The sequence below is a fragment of the Dasypus novemcinctus genome, chromosome 30, assembly GCF_030445035.2.
Source record: "Dasypus novemcinctus isolate mDasNov1 chromosome 30, mDasNov1.1.hap2, whole genome shotgun sequence".
NCBI lineage: Eukaryota > Metazoa > Chordata > Mammalia > Cingulata > Dasypodidae > Dasypus > Dasypus novemcinctus.
The window spans coordinates 16,286,939-16,303,904 of NC_080702.1; the positions used below are offsets into that span (position 1 = coordinate 16,286,939).

General features: G+C 42.2%; 1 long non-coding RNA gene across 1 annotated transcript in view; it reads left to right on the forward strand.

Moving 5' to 3' along the window:
- The first annotated feature begins 6,996 nt into the window (after positions 1–6,996).
- The window catches only part of LOC131276703 (uncharacterized), a 102,416-nt gene continuing 92,446 nt past the window's right edge, over positions 6,997–16,966 (forward strand). Inside the window, exon 1 of the long non-coding RNA XR_009184100.1 lies at positions 6,997–7,164. This is a non-coding gene — a long non-coding RNA (uncharacterized lncRNA). The remainder of the gene's footprint in view (positions 7,165–16,966) is intronic.

Sequence of the window (16,966 nt, forward strand, 5' to 3'; positions counted from 1 at the left end):
AGGTCCTGTAGATGCTTCCCTACATTGTTTTCCAAGGTCTTTATGGTCTTGGTTTTTCTATTTAAGTCTGTGATCCATCTTGCATTGATTTTTGTGTACAGTGTGAGATGTTAATCCTCTTTCATTCTTTTGCACATGGATATCCAGTTGTCCAAGCACCATTTGTTGCCGAGGCCATTCTCTCCCAGTCTAGTGTGTTTGATGGCCTTGTCAAATACCATATGACTGTATATGTGAGGATGTATATCAGAACTCTCAATTTGGTTCCATTGGTCAGTGTGTCTATCCTTGTGCCAATACTATGCCATTTATAGTACTGTTGCCTCGTAGTGTGTTTTGAAGTCAGGTAGTGTTATTCCTCCAATTTCATTTTTCTTTTTCAATATGTCTTTGGCTATTCGGGGCCTCTTTCCTTCCCAGTTAAATTTCATAGTTAGTTTTTCTGGTTCATTAAAAAATGCTGTGTTGGTTTTTATTGGGATTGCATTGAATGTGTAGATGAGTTTTGGTAGGATAGACGTCTTAATAATATTTAGTCTTTGTATCCATGAACAGGGAATATTTTTCCATGTATTTCAGTGTTCTTTGATTTCCTTAAACAGTGTTGTGTAGTTTTTTGTGTATAAGTCTTTCACATCTTTAGTTAAATTTATTCCTATGTATTTGATTTTTTAAATTTACTATTGTAAATCATATTTGTTTCTTGATTTCCCCCACGTATTGGTCATTATTTTTGTACAGAAATGCTATTGATTTTTGCACATTAATCTTGTAACCTGCGACTTTACTGAGGTAATTTATAAGTTCTAGAAGCTTTCTTGTAGCCTTCTCAGGGTTTTCTATGTATAGGATCATGTTGTCTGCAAATAGTGAAATTTTGACTTCTTCCTTTCCAATTTGGATGCCTTTTAATGTCTGGTTCTTGCCTCAGTGCTCTAGCAAGTACTTCTATCACAATGGCAAATAGAAGGGGTGATAGTGGACATCCTTGTCTTGTTCCTGATCTTAGAGGGAAAGATTTTAGGATTTCACCATTGTAAATGATGTTAGCTGTGTGTTTTTCATATATAACCTTTATCATGTTCAGAAAGTTTCTATTCCTATCTTTTGCAGTGTTTTTTATCAAGAAAGGGTGCTGTATTTTGTCAAATGCTTTTGCTGCATCTATAGATATGATCACGTGATTTTTTTCCTTCAATCTGTTTACATGGTGTATTACATTAATTGATTTTCTTATGTTGAACCATCCTCCCACACCACTTGGCCATGGTGTATAATTTGTTTAATGTGTTGTTGAATATGATTAGCAAGTATTTTGTTGAGGATTTTTGCATAGGTTCATTAGAGAGATTGGTCTGTAATTTTCCTATCTTTGGCTTTGGTATTAGGGTAATGTTGGCATCATAGAATGAGTTAGGCAATTTTCCTGCTCTTTTGATATTTTGGAAGAGTTTAAGCAAGATTGGTGTTAGTTCTTTCTGGAATGTTTTGTAGAATTCACCTGTGAAGCCATCTGGCCCAGGGTTCTTCTTAGTTGGGAGGGTTTTAATGACTGATTCGATCTCTTTACTTTGATTCGTTTGTTGAGATCATCGATTTCTTCTTTCATCATTGTAGGCAGCTAATGTGTTTCTAGGAATTTGTCCATTTCCTCTAAATTGTCCTCCTTGTTGGAATATAGTTTTTCAAAGTATCCTCTTATGATAGTCTTTATTTTTGTGGGGTCAGTTGTGATATCTCCTTTCTCATTTCTTCATTTGTATATTTGAATCTTCTCTCTTTTTTTCTTTGTTAGTCTAGCTAAGGGTTTGTCAATTTTATTGATCTTCTCAAAGAACGAGTTCTTGGTTTTGTTTATCTTTTCAAGTGCTTTCTTACTTTCTATTTTATTTAGTTCTGCTCTTTCTTTCTTTCTTTCTTCCTTTCTTTCTTTCTTTCTTTCTTTCTTTCTTTCCTTCCTTCCTTCCTTCCTTCCTTCCTTCCTTCCTTCCTTCCTTCCTTCCTTCCTTTCTTCCTTCCTTCCTTTCTTTCCTTTCTTTCTTCCGGGTTGCTTTGTTGTTTTTTTACTAATTCCTCCAAGTGTGCAGTTAGTTTTCAATTTTAGCTCTTTCTTCTTTTTTGATGCATGATTTTATGGTTATAAATTTCCCTCTCAGTACTGCTTTTGCTGCATCCCATAAGTTTTGGTATGTTGTTTTATCATTTTCATTAATTTTAAGGTAGTTATTAATTTCTTTTGAGATTTCCTCCTTGACCTACTGTTTTTCTAAGAGTGTGTGCTGTTTAATTTCCACATCTTGTTGTGCAATCTGGGCCTCTGGCCCTTGCAGATTTCCAGCTTCACTCCACTCCACTGTAGTCAGAGAAATTATTTGCATGATTTCTATCTTTCTGAATTCATTGAGTCTTTCTTTGTGGCCTAGCATATGGCCTATATTTGAGAATGATCTTTGAGAATGATCCAGGATATACATGGGTGTATTTGGGTGTAATGTTCTGTATATGTGTATTAGGTCCAGCTTCTCTAATATATTGTTCAAAGTCTTTGTTTCTTTATTGATTCTCTTTTGAGAGGTTCTGTCCAAAGTTGATAGTAGTGTATTAAAGTCCCCCACTATAACTGTAGAGGCATCTACCTTTTCACTTAGTTTTTCCATTGTTTGCCTCACATATTTGGAGGTGCCCTTGTTAGGAGCATAAATGTTTATGATTGTTCATTCTTGAAAGAATATCCCTTTCACTAATATGTAGTGTCCATCTTTTCTCTCACAATTGTTTTGCCTTTAAAGTCTATTTTGTCTGCTATTAATATAGCTACTCCTGCCCTTTTTTGGTTATTGTTTGCTTGTAAGATAGTTTTCCAGCCATTCACTTTCAACTTCCTTGAATCCCTGGGGCTAAGATGAGTTTCTTGTAGACAACATATAGATGGGTCATATTTCCTTATCCAATCTTCCAATCTGTGTCTCTTAACAGGTGAGTTTAATCCATTGACATTTAGCGTTATTACTTTCAAGGAATTACTTATATTAGCCATATTTTCTTTGGATTTGGATTTGTCTTATGTTGTTTGACTTTTTTTCTCTTTTTGTAGTTTTAGTTGTTCCTACACTCTCCTCCAAATCTGTGTCTCCTGTTTATTTCTTTCCTACTGCAAAACTCCCTTTAATATTTCTTGAAGGGCAGGTTTCTTGTTGGCCTATTCTCTTAGATTCTCTTTATCTGTGGATATTTTAAACTCTCCATCATTTTTGAATGCTAGCTTTGCTGGATAAAGTATTCTTGGTTGGAAATTCTTTTCTTTTAGTACCTTGACTATGTCATACCACTGCCTTCTTGTCTCCATGGTTTCAGATGAGAAATCAGCACTTAATCTTATGGGGCCTCCGTTTTACATGATGGTTCTCTTTTCTCTTGCTGCTTTTAGGATTTTCTCTTTGTCTTGAGCATTGGATAATTTGACAAGTATATGTCTTGGGGAAGGCCTGTTGGGATTTATGCTGTTTGGGGTGCATTGTGCTTCCTGGACATGGACATCCATCTCCCTCAATAGATTTGGGAAGTTTTCAGCCATTATTTCCTCCAACACTCCTTCTGTCCCCTTTCCCTTCACTTCTCCTTCTGGGATGCCTAGAATGTGTATGTTTGTGTGTTTTGCATTGTCATTCAGGTCCCTAAATCCCTGCTGGATTTTTTCTACCTTTTTGTCAATTAATTCTACTATTTATTTGATTTCAGATGTACTCTCTTCCACATCACTAATTCTTTCCTCTGCGTCTTCAAATCTGCTATTATTTGCTGAGAGTGTTTTTTTGATTTCTTGGATTGTGCTATTGGTCCCCATCATCTCTGTGATCTTTGTGTGCATGATCACAATTTCTTCTGTATGCTCCCCAAGTGTTTTCTTAATATGCTTAATCTCTTCCTTCACTTCATTGAATTGGTCCATGATACATGTTTTGAGAGCTTTAATTACTTGTTCGGTGTTCCACTTCTCTTCCTGGTTTTTAGTTTGTTCATTGCATTGGGCCCTGTTTTCCTGATTATTGGTATGGTCTGTAGTTTTTTGTTGCTGTCTCGTCTTCATTTTATCTTGTTGGGTTTATTCTGTTGATTATCTTCTTATTCTACCATTGGGGTTTACTTAGGTGCTTTTGTGTGTGTTAAGGCTTCTCTTTGTCACTTTTTTCTCTTATTCTATTTCCTTGTTGTTGGCTAAGTTCCCTCAAAGGAAAATATTAGGTCCAGAGAAAGCAAAAGCAGTAAGAAAAGAAAAATATAATAGTAGTATTGATAGTGATTGTTAGCAGAAGAACCATGTGAGATCTAGGAGAATGTATATAGAACTCATGGAAGCCGTGTATAGTTAAAACAGTAAAAAAGTGGAGTACCTATAATGAGCTATTAAACTGAATATGGGGAGCAATATACTACGAATTAAAAGGTCAGTGTTGTCAGGAGAAAGGGAAAAAGAACAATAACATAGAGAGTGAATAAATGATAGAAAACAGATTAGAGGTATTGGAGATAAAAAGTCAGAAATATTGGGGGTTAAACAGAGAGAGGTAGAATATAAGAGAAAGAAAAAATGATTGAGAAGAGAATGATGTAAAGGAAAAGAGATAGCATTGGTAGCCACAATCAGTACACACAGAAAAGGTAAAATTGAGGATGAGGAAGCACAGCAATTAAGAAATGTTGCCTGCAGCACTAACATGAAAAAAGAAAAAGGGAAAAACAAAAGGAGAAAGAGAGAAGAAGAAAAAGCAGAGAAGAAGGGGAGAAAAAAGAAAAAAAAAAGGGTGGTAAGGGGGATAAAGAGGAAGAAAAAACAAGAAAACAGACCAAGAAAAAAGACCAGACAAGGCCCCAGGAAAAGAATCCTCTTTGCAATTGAATAAACTGCTTAGGAGTCTGACCTTCCCCCTTTCTCCCTTCCTCACTTCCTTCTCTCCCAAGGCAGCAGGAAGGCTGCGTGAGGTCTCCTGTAGCAAATTCAAATGGGTCCCTGATGAACCAACTCACCTGAGAAAACAATGACTCTTAATTTCTTGAGAGAGCACCCACCCCTTGCCAGGAACCCTAAATATACTATTGGAAGCCTGTAAAGCATGTCCTACTGTCCCTCTCCCTTAGGTGTGCTACAAGGGAGCTGGTTAATTTTCGGACTCCACCTTATCCCAGACAAAGTTTCCTATCCCAGAGCTTTTAGGTAAATTGGGCTTTCTCACCAGATTTGCCCCTTTTCTATTCCTAGGCTCTCCCCAGGTCAGCTAATATCTCCTCCAAACTCAAAAAAAAAGGGGGGAGGGTTCCAGAAAATTGAACCTACACTCCTTGGCCCCTCTGCACCTCCCACCTAAACTCTCCCACTTCCAGAGTTAGTCCGTGTCCAGAGGGGTAGGGCAATGCCAGATTTCCAGGATTGCTGTGCTCAGGAAACAGAGGCTTGGGAGAATGTGGACTCGGGGTATTTAGTGTGGGCCGCGGGGGTTCAGGGAACACAGGCTTGGGGTTCACGTGTTTGGGGGACACAGGCCTTGGAAACTCCGCCCCATGACTGGCAGTTCTCAGTGAACGCCTACGGCTCTTAGCCCTAGGGGGGAGGGGTTTACCTTCCCATGGCTTCTGCGTTCAGTGTTAGAAACCCGCAGTTCTACCTTGAGCAAACACCAATTCTGCTGCAGTCTGTCCAGATTGATGTCCAGACACCTCCGGCCCTGTCGGTTCCCAAAACAGCCTGCTCTGCTAGGACTCTGTCACCACACAACCGGTATCTTGTAGGAGAGATGATGACGGTGTACTTACTCAGAAGCCATCTTGCCCCATCTCCTCTCCATCATTTTTGAATGCCAGCTTTGCTGAATAGAGTATTCATGGTTGGAAATGTTTTCTTTTAGCACCTTGACTATATCATACCACTGCCTTCTTGCCTCCATGGTTTCAGATGAGAAATCAGCACTTAATCTTATGGAACCTCCTTTGTATGTGATGGTTCTCTTTTTTCTTGCTTCCTTCCATATTTTTCTTTGTCTAGAGCATTGGATAATTTGAAGAGTATATATCTTGGGGTAGGCCTGTTGGGGTTTATGCTGTTTGGAGTGTGTAGTGCTTTCTGGACATGTACATCCATCTCCCTGAATAAGTTTGGGAAATTTTCAGCTATTATTTCCTTCAACACTCATTCTGTCCCCTTTTCCTTTTCTTCTCCTTCTGGGATGCCTATTTGTTGAAGAGACCATTCTCTCCCAGTTGAGTGGGCTTGGTGTCCTTGTTGAAAATGAGGTGACTATATATGCGAGGATCTGTATCAGGACTCTAAATTCACTTCCGTTGGTCAGTATGTCTATCCTTGTGACAACAGCATGCAGTTTTTAATCACTGTAGCTTTTTAGCATGTTTTATGGTCAACTAGTGTGATTCCTCTGACTGGATTTTCTCTTTTCAATATGTCTTTGGCTATTCAGTGCCTTTTGCCCTTCCAAATAAATCCCATAGGTAGTTTTTCCAGTTTATTAAAAAATGCTGTGTTGATTTTTTTAGGGATTGTATTAAGTCTGTAGATTTGTTTGGATAGGATAGACATCTTAATGATATTTATTCTTCCTTTCCATGAACAGGGAATATTCTTCCATTTATTTATGTCTTGATTTCCTTTAACAGTGTTCCATAGATTTCTGTTTCTAAGTCATTTACATCTTTAGTTAAATTCATTCCTATGTATGTGATTTTTTTTAGTTACTATTTTAAATGTTATATTTTTTCTTGATTTCCTCCTCGGATTGATCATTATTGATATACGAGTTTGATTTTTGCCAGCATGTAGGACAGCATGTGATTGGGTGCCTCATGCTTTCAGTCAAGGGTAGGGCCCCTCCCCCTTAGGGGCGTGGAGACCCTGAGCAGGCAGGACCTCATTGGCCCAGGCGCTGGTGTAGAAGCTCCGCCCCTCAAGCCCCGCCCAGTCCACGTCATGGGGGCTCTTCTAAGAGCTCATGGTGTTTGGGGAGCTCGCGGTGTTTGGGGAGCTCACGGTGTTTGGGAAGCTCGCGAGAACCTGCTGGCGTGTTCCGGGTAGGAGGACGTGTAGGCCGGCGTGGGGACTGCGGAAGCACGCGGCCCATCGCACAGGGACCCCGCCTGTGGACCCACCCCACGGTAACGGTAAGTTTGGGGACCCAACTTGGCGTCGGGGGCGGGGCGCAGGTGGGCGGGGACCCCCAGAGGCGCGGAAAAGCGGGCGAGCGAGCCTCCCCTTGCTGCGTCGAGGGGGCGCCCGCGCCGTGACCCCTAAAGTTCCTGCTGGCTGCCTGCGGGGCGCGGGGGGCGGAAAGTTGTGCGCGGCTCCCGGGTCCCGGAAAGTTGTGCGCGGCTCCCGGGTCCCGGAAAGTTGTACGGGGCGCCCGGGTTCTGCTTCCTCACGGCCTGTAGGGGACCAGGCAGGGCCGCGCCGGGTGGGGGCGCTGCTTCCGCGGGCGGCGCGGGGTGGGGGGCGCAGGGTGCAGTCGGGGGTCTCGGCCCAGCCCGACTGGCCTGCGGCGCGGGGCCCTCTGTCAGAATAAGGGTCCCGCGGCCCACGGGAAGGGCGGCCCGCTCCTCCCTCCCTCAGTCCCTCCTTTCCCCCACCATGGTCATCTTCTCCCCCACTGTCCCCCGTTCCCCCCCACGGTCCTCCTGCCCTCACCACGGTCCCTCTTGTCCTCCCCATGGCCCCTCCTGGTCCCCCACCTACTGTCGCTGCTCTCCTCCACGGTTCCTGTTCCCCTAAGGTTCCTCCTATCCTACAGGATCCCTCCTACCCCCATGGTCTCTCCTCCCACGGACCCTCCTGCCTCCCCCAAGTTCCCTCCTCACCCCCAAGGTCCCCTCCTGCCTCCCCATGGTCTGTCCTGCCCCCCCCCCCCCCGTGATCCCTCCTGCCCTCCTAGGTCCCTCCTCTCCCCCCACTCTTCCTCCTCTCCCACCGCCATGTTCCCTCCTGCCACCCGTGCTCCCTTTAGCCTCATGTTCACTCCCACTTCCCCAGGGTCCCTCCTCACCAGCGTCCCTCCTCATCCTCAAGGTCTTTCCTGCCCCTTCAAAGTCCCTCCTCTACACCTTCCTTCCCTCCTCCCCCATAGTCCCTCCTGGGTTCCCCAGGGTCCCTCCTGCCCTCCCAAAGTCCCTCCTCCTCTCCTAAGGTCCCTCACTCCACAATTACCTTTGAACCCACCCCAAAGCCCATCCTCCTCTATGGTTCCTCCTTCCCATGATCCTTCCCACCCACACTCCTCCCCCACGGTCCCTCCTGCCCCCTACCATCTTTCCTCTCTCCCGCTGTCTCTCTTGTCCACCCATGGACCCTCTTCCCCCCCCATATCCCTTCCTGTCCCTCCACGGTCCCTCTTGCCCTTCCAAATCCCTCCTCCTCTTTGAAGGTCCGTCCCCCCATGTTATCCCTGCCCTCTCTCTCCTCCTCATTGGTCTCTCCCTCTCATGACCCCTACCCCTGTTCCCCCCATGGTCCCTCCTCCCTCCACACTCACTCCTCCCCCCTACAGTCCCTCCTCATCCCCACAGTTCCTCCTGCCCCCACCATTTTTCCTACTGCCTCCCCTTGGTCTCTCCTGCCCCCCACAGCCCTTCCTGCCACCCCATGACCGCTCCTCCACCCCTTTGGTACCTCCTCCCCTCCATGGTCCCTTTTCCCCCTCCACAGTGCCCCTTCCCTCACTGCATTCCCCAGGGTCCCCCAATGGTCCACCCCTTTGCCCCTCCCTCCGCCCTCCTGACCCTTCCACTTGCTTGGGTTCCTTCCCCTTTCAGTGGCCCCTTCCCAGTCCCTACACTTCAAATTTTCCTCTGGAGCCAGGCAGAGGCTGCTTGACTTTCTTCTCCCACCTGGGAAGGTCAGGCTCAGGGCCTGGCCTGCAGCAGCTGGCTCTTAAAGGGGTTACTGCTGAGGGGAATTGATCGCTCCCAGGGGAAGGGCTCCTGGGAAGGCCCAGGGGGAGCGTGACTGACACCTGGTGTGTGCCTGCAGGGAGCCCAGTGAATGGGGACCCCTCCCGGGAGGGGCATCTGGGTGTAGGTTTGTGTCCAGCCTGGGAGTTTTGCAGGGATCACAACAGTTTGCAACTAAAAGTGTGTATCCTTCCCCAGTGGTCTGCAGGTGTGGGCCCCTCCTCCTCTTAAGCACTTGCATTCTTTGGGTCAAAGCCCTGGTGGGTCACTTGAGCCTTTAATTATCTGTCTTTCCTGTTTTACACCTTTCTGCTCTCTGAAATTCCACAAGGCAGGTGAGGTCTGGGTTCTAGGGCCCACTCCCACTGTGTCCCCTCCTGGCTGTGGCTGCACTAGAAGCCCTGGGACAACTTCAGCCTTGGCTTCCCTCAGAGCTCCCCATGGTCCCAGGAACACTCTTTTCCTTTTGGTAGTGGTTACAGCTTTTCTTAAGTGTTTGATTTCTTGGAGTCATGCTGGGTGGAAATGGTTGGTGAACTCTTGCTAAGGTGGTAGATTGCTAGGGCTGGAGGAGGGCAGCTGGCCAGTGGGGGCCACTGGATTTGGGTGCCTGCTAGGACCCTCTGCACAGACTGGGGAAGGGCGCCTGCTGGTCAGGCCACCTGCCCGAGGCTGCTGAGGGAGCCCAGGGGTGTGCTGAGTATTTCCAGGAGCTCCAGGGAGCCTCTCCTTGGCAGGGAGGTGACTGGGTGACTTGGGGACACCATTCTTGCCCTTCTTTGTCTGCCAAGAGCAGTCACCCAACTGGCCTTAAAGGAGCCGGGCTGAAGAGGAAGCCTCTGTGTTTACTGTTCTCAGCCTCTTAGAAGAGTTTAGGGCTGTTCTAGGGGAGCAGTTGAGGGCTGTGGAGCAGCTGCTCTTAGGACAGATGGGCTGGACCTTCTCAACCCCCAGGCCCTTCTTTTGTCCCCTGCAATTCCCTCTGAACTTCTGCAGGTGGTTTTCACAGGGTTGCCACCCTGGAGGACTGCTGGGTGTCCCGTCACTTCCATGCAGATGACCACACTGTTCTCCTAATGCACTGTCATTCTGCAGATCCTAAGTATGATCAGGAAGAATATAATGCTATTCTCAGTGGAAAAATCCGGGAAAGTTTTATACCAAAACCTTAGCAATGACATTTTTGGATGAGGATTAGTAGTCTTTTTTTTTTTTTTTAATTTTTCAAAGAAATTAATTTTCTTGATACACCTGTATTTTTAAACAAATCAGTTTTATTGATAAATGTTAATAAAGCATACAATTCATTCAAAGTGTCCAGTGCATAGCATTTGTATAATCACATAGATGTGCATTCATTACCTCAGTCATCAGAATATTTTTATTATTTCAATAATAAGAAAAATAAACTAATAAAATTCTTCACTCCTCTATCTGTTTTCCCTGCTGGAAATAGCTTCTATTTCTGGCTTTTCTAGCACAATTATTTATGCTTTAAGCAGTTTTATTGAGATATATTCACATACCATACAGTCTATCCAAAGTGTATAACCAGTGGATTTTAGTATTATCACAATGTTGTGCATCCATCACCATAAAATATTTTAGAACATTTTCAGTACTCTAACAAGAAAAACCCTATGCCCCTTAGCAGTCCTTCCCCAGCCCTACATAACCACAAATCTAACTTCATCTTTATAAACTGATTTACATTTTCTATAAATGGAATCATGCAATATGTTGTACTTTGCATCAGGTTTCTTTCACTTAGCATAAGTGATATTATATTAACATTTTGTAGTGTGAACATACATTTGTTCAATTTCATAGAACAGATTATCTCTTTCGTTACCTCTTTTTCTTGAGTAACAAATCACATTTAAATCTCCAATTCTCAACTCTTCAGTGTAACCTCACTTTTTCCTTTTTTTAACTTTATTTTGTACATTTAATAATTGACTATATAAATAATAGTTTTAAAAAAGAAAACACGAATAAAAACATACATTTCTAAATTATATATATTGGATACATATAAATTTTTTTTCAATCATACAATGTATTACACGATATATTTGGTTCATAGTAACGCAGTCATATAGTCCTTTTGTGTCTGGCTTGCTTCCCTCAACATAATGTCCTTTAGATTCATCCATGTTGTCACATGCTTTCTGAATTCATTTCTTCTTACTGCTGCATCATGTTCCATCACGTGAATACACCACAGTTTATCTATTCATCAGTTGATGGACACCTGGGTTGTTCCCAACTTTGGCAATCGCGAATAATGCTGCTATGAACATTGGTGTGCAGATATGTCTGTGTCCCTGCTACAGATTTTCTGGCTATGTTCCAAGTAGTGATATTGCAGCATCATGTGGGAAGTTTATATTCAACTTCTTTGGGAACTGCCAAACAGTCCTCCACAGTGGCTGTAGCATTCTGCATTCCCACCAACAGTGAATAAGTGTTCCTATCTCTCCACGTCCTCTCCAGCACTTTTGGTTCTCTGTCTGTGGCAGGGAAGGATGATTTTTGCAGGTGTCAGTGATGGGATAACATGGAGGAAGCTCCCCTGGGCATACATATAAGGCATATAAATGTGTGTTTATGGGGCATTGCCACGGTGGATGGAGATTCATACAATAACCGAAGGAATATCAAATTCCAATCCTGGGGAGCTCTGCCACTTTTTCTAAGGTCAGCAAGAATCCCCTGAGTACAGGAGCAGTGACTAGTGAAGGAGGATGTTCTACTGATGGACACTTGATATTGATGACTGTGCTTATGAACCTTTACACTCGAAACTGAAACTTAGCCTAGTGTTACAGGGTGCCTGAGAATTGCCTCCTGGTAGCCTCCTTGTTGTTCAAATGTGGCCTCTCTCTAAGCCACATATAGTATAAATACTATACCTTCCCCCCAGTGTGGGACATGACTCCAGGGTATGAGACTCCTTAGCACTGAGGGATTACTACCAAGCACCAGCCAGCAATGCAACTGGAAAAAGACCTTGACCAAAATGGGGAAAAGATAAAGACAAATGAGTTTATATGGCTAAGGTACTTCCGAGTGAGGTGAGTCCAGAGGTCATCCCAGAAGTAATGCTTATGCATGTCTCAGCAGGATCTCTTTGACTGCCAAAGTAGATTGTACCCCAAATAGCTGGGCTCCTGAGGGTTCTGGAGGCATCCAGATGCTTGAGTGAGGGCAGATATCTCAAGAGTTTGGTGCCTTGCCAGTGGTCCCTTCTTTGGAATTTATGTTCCCCAGAGTGACAGAATTGGAATCAGTTGTGGTTTCCCTACACAGGGCTCTTCTGTCCTTCTATTTGAGTCTATAATCAGTACTAAAGTTAGTCCTGTAGAGGCCTGCGTACCCTCCAGGTAGGGTGTGGACAGGCCCTGTGGGGTTACTTCCAAGGATAGCTTGGAGCGGGGTATGTGCTTGAAATTAGATAGTTGAAGGTGCAGATCTATTTATGGATGTACCACCTTTTGTTACCTATGCACAAGCTAATAGAGATTCATGGGTGTTTTTTTTTTTCTTCCAGTTTTGGCTGCCATGCACTTGCCCTAGGAATCATTGCATGGATTTCATTTGTCTTGGATAGATTTTTTTGAAGTGGAATTAGCAAGAATTATGGTGTTTATATTTTTAAGAAACTGATAAAATGTTTCCCAAAGTGGCAGCACCATTTTGCATTCTCACCAGCAATGTATGAGGGCTCCAGTTTTTCCACATCTTCTTTAACAGTTGGTATTATGTCTCTTGATTTTAGCCATTCTAGTAAATATAGCAGATTTTAATGTGTATTTCCCTTGTGATTAAAAGAATGGAACGTTTCTTCTTTTGCAAATGTGTATTCACATATTTTCCCATTTTTAATTACTGTTTGTCTTTTTTTGTTTTTCGGGTTTTTTTTAAATCATACAATTCATCCACAGTACACAATCAGTGGTATTCGGCACTGTCACATAGCTGTGCTTTGATCACCTCAGTCATCATTAGAGCATTTTCATTATTTCAGTAATAATAATAATAAATGAAATATCAAATAAGAAAATCCATCACCTCTCTATCTCTCTATGCTTCCGCTGTCCAGAGATCCCATAGCTATTTTTGCACAAATACATTTTTTCCTCTATAAATTGATTTATATTTACATTTCATATAAATGGAATCATACATTATGTTACACAATACATGTAAGCCATAGCAATACAAGGTTCCTGTATTTGTATTTTGGATGTGGCTTGCTTCACTCACCATACTGTCCTCTAGGGTCATCCATGTTGTCACATGGTTTATGACTTCATTTCTTCATACTGCTGCCTAATATTCCATCATATAAATACATCATAGTTTGTTTATCCATTCATTGGCTAATGGACATGTAGGTTGTTTCCATCTTTTGGCAATTGTGAATAACGCCACTATGAATGTAGGTGTGCAGATGTCCATTCATGTCACTGCTCTCATATTTCTGGGTGTATACCCAATAGTGGTGTTGCAGTGTCACGTAACAAATCTATATTCAACTTCTTTAGGAATTGCCAAATAGTCCTTCACCGTGGCTGTACCATTCTGCATTCCTACCAATAGTGAATAAGTGTTCCTATTTTCCCACATCCTCTCCAACACTTGTAGTTCTCTGACTTTTTAATAGTGGCCATTCTGATAGCTGTGAAATGATATCTAGTTTTGATTTAGCATTTCCCTAGTCATTAATGACATTGCATATTTTTTCATGTGTTTTTTGCCATTTGTGTTTCTTCTTTGGACAAATATCTGTTCATGTCTTTTGCCATTTTATAGTTGGATCATTTGTTTTTTTATTGTTGAGTTGTAACATCTCTCTCTATATCCTGTATATTAAACCCTTATTGGACATGTAATTTCTAAGTATTTTCCCCCGTTGAATTAGCTGTTTTTTCACCCTTTTGACAAAGTCGTGGGAAGTACAAAAATATATAATTTTGAAGAGGACCCATTTATCTAATTTTTCTTTGGTGTTTGTGCTTTGTATGTTAAGGTCTAAAAAACTTCACATACCACAAAGACTTTAAGATGCTTCCCTACCTTTTCTTCTAGTAGTTTCATGGTCTTTGCTTTTATATTTAGGTCTTTGATCCAATTTGAGTTGATTCTTGTATAGGGAGTGAGATAGAGGTCCTCTTTAATTCTTTCAATTATAGACAACTGTTCTCCCAGCAGCATTTGTTGAAGAGTGTTTTTCTCCTATTAACACAGACTTTGTAGGCTCGTGAAAAACTAGTTGACCATAGATGTGTGAGGGTTTATTCCTGTACTCTCAGTTCTTTTCCACTGATTGATGTCTCTCTCTGTATGGCAGTATCATGCTGATTTGTCCACTGTAGCTTTGTAATATGTTTCAAGACCAGGCAGTGAAATTCCTCCTATGTCGCTCTTCATTTTAGATTGCTTTCCTTCCAAATGATTTTGTAATTGTCTTTTTTTGATTCTTTAAAGTAGGCTGTTGGCATTTGGATTGATATTGCAGTGAATCTGTCAATCAGTTTGGGTAGGAGTCACATCTTTATGATGTTTAGTTTTCTAGTCCATGAACATGGAATGTCTTTCCAATGATTTACGTCATTTTAACTTTATTTTGGCATTGTTTGGTAATATTCTCCATATAGGTCCTGTACTTCTTTTGTTAAATTGATTGCTTTGTATTTGAGTCTTTTTCTTGCTATTGTAAATGGAATTTTCCCCTGGTTTCCTCCTCAGATTGTGCAATACCAGTGTAGAAAAATATTACTGATGTCTTCATGTCGATCTTGTTGCCTGCCACTCCAGTAGCTTCGTTGTAGACATTTCAGAATTTTCTAAATATAAGATCATGTTATCCACAAGTAGAGTTTTACTACTTCTTTTCTTATTTGGATGCCTTTATTTATTTTTTGGTTTCTAATTGCTTTACCTAGAGCTTTTGTTACAATGTTGAATAACAATGGTGCTAGTGGGCATCCTTGTCTTACTCCGGTCTTAGAGGGAAAGCTTTCAGCCATTCCCCACTGGATAAGATGTTAGCTGTAGGTTTTCCATCTGTCCTTTTAATTGTATTCAGGAATTTTCCTTCTACTCATCTCTTTTGAAATGTTTTTGTAAGAAAGGATGCTGTATTTTGACAAATGCTTTTTTTGCCTCGATTGAGGTGATCATGTTTTTTTCCCCCTCAGTTTGTTAACATGGTGTATTACATTGATTGATTTTCTTATGTTGAACCAGCCTTCCCTAACAGGAATAAATCCCACTTAGTTGTGATGTATGTCTTTTTTTTTTTTTTTTAAGATTTATTTATTTATTCATTTCTCTCTCCTTTCCCCCACCCCAGTTGTCTGTTCTCTGTCTGTTTGCTGCATCTTCTTCTTTGTCTGCTTCTGTTGTTGTCAGTGGCACAGGAATCTGTGTTTCTTTTGGTTGCGTCATCTTGTTGTGTCAGCTCTCCGTGTGTGTGGCATCATTCCTGGGCAGGCTGCACTTTCTTTCGCGCTGAGCGGCTCTCCTTACAGGGAGCACTCCTTGCGCGTGGGGCTCCCCTAAGTGGGGGACACCCCTGCATGGCATGGACTCCTTGCGCGCATCAGCACTGTGTATGGGCCAGCTCCACATGGAGGCCCGGGGTTTAAAAAGCGGACCTCCCATATGGTAGACAGACGCCCTAACCGCTGGGCCAAGTCCGTCGCCAGTATAAGTCTTTTGATATGCTGCTGGATTTAATTTATAATTATTTTGCTGAGAATTTTTACATCAGTATTCATTAGAGAGATTTGTCTGTAATTTTATTTTCCCTACAGTGTTCATATTTGGCTTTGGTATTACGGTGGTGTTGGGTTATTTTCCCTCTTCTTCAATTTTTGGGAAGAGTTTAAACAGGACTGGTGTTAATTCTTTTTGAACTATTTGGTAGAATTCACCTGTGAAGCCAAATGATCCTGGAGTTTTCTTTGTTGGGAGATTTTTGAAGACAGTTTCAGTGTCTTTAAATGTGATTGGCTTGTTAAGTTCTTATAGTTCTTCTTGTAGTGTCATTGTAGTGTTCTTGTAGTCAATGAAGGTTGTGCATTCCTAGGAATTTGCCCATTTCATCTAAGTTGTTTAGTTTGTTGGCATACAGTTTTTCAGAATATCATTTTATGATCCCTTTTAGTTCTGTGGGGTCAGTCATAACTTCCCCCTGTCACTGAAAATTGTATTTATTAGGTTCTTTTTTTTCTTTGTTAATCTTGCTAGGGGTTTGTGAATTTTACTGATCTTCTCAAAAAACCAGGTTTTGGTTTTGATTTTCTATATTTTATTTTTCTCAATTTCATTTATTTCAAATCTAATCTTTATTATTTCTTCTGTTTGCTTTGAGGATTGGTTTGCTGTTCTTTCCTAGTTTCTCCTGTTATTCATTTTATTCATTTAATTCTTTGAGTTTAGCCTTTCTTTTTTAATACAGGCTTCTAGGGGTATAAATTTCACTCTCAAGTTTGCTGTTTTAGTCAGCCAAAGGGGTGCTGATGCAATATACCTGAAATTGGTTGGTTTTTGTAAAGAGTATTTATTTGTGTTAGGAGCTTACAGTTACCAGGCCATAAGGCATAAGTAACTTCCCTCAGCAAAGTCTATTTTTATGTGTTGGAGCAAGATGGCTGCTGATGTTTGCAAGGGTTTAGGCTTCCTGGGTTCCTCTGGGCTCAGGTCCTCTGTTTTCTCCACAAGGTCAGCTGTAGACTGTGAGGCTCTCTAGTCTTTGCCTCTCTCCACAAGGTCAGCTCTAGACTATCCGATGAATGGCTCTGTCTCTGTACCTGGGGCTCCAGCTTCAGCATCAATCTCTACCATCAAAACTCGAATAATAAAAACCCCCAAGTCTGTCCTTTTCCATGCCTTTCATCTGTGAGTTCCCACCCCCTGGGTGGGGCCATGCCTAATGACATGGCCAAATCAAAGCCCTAGTCATAACTTAATCATGTCCAGGTACAGACCAGATTACAAATATAATCCAATA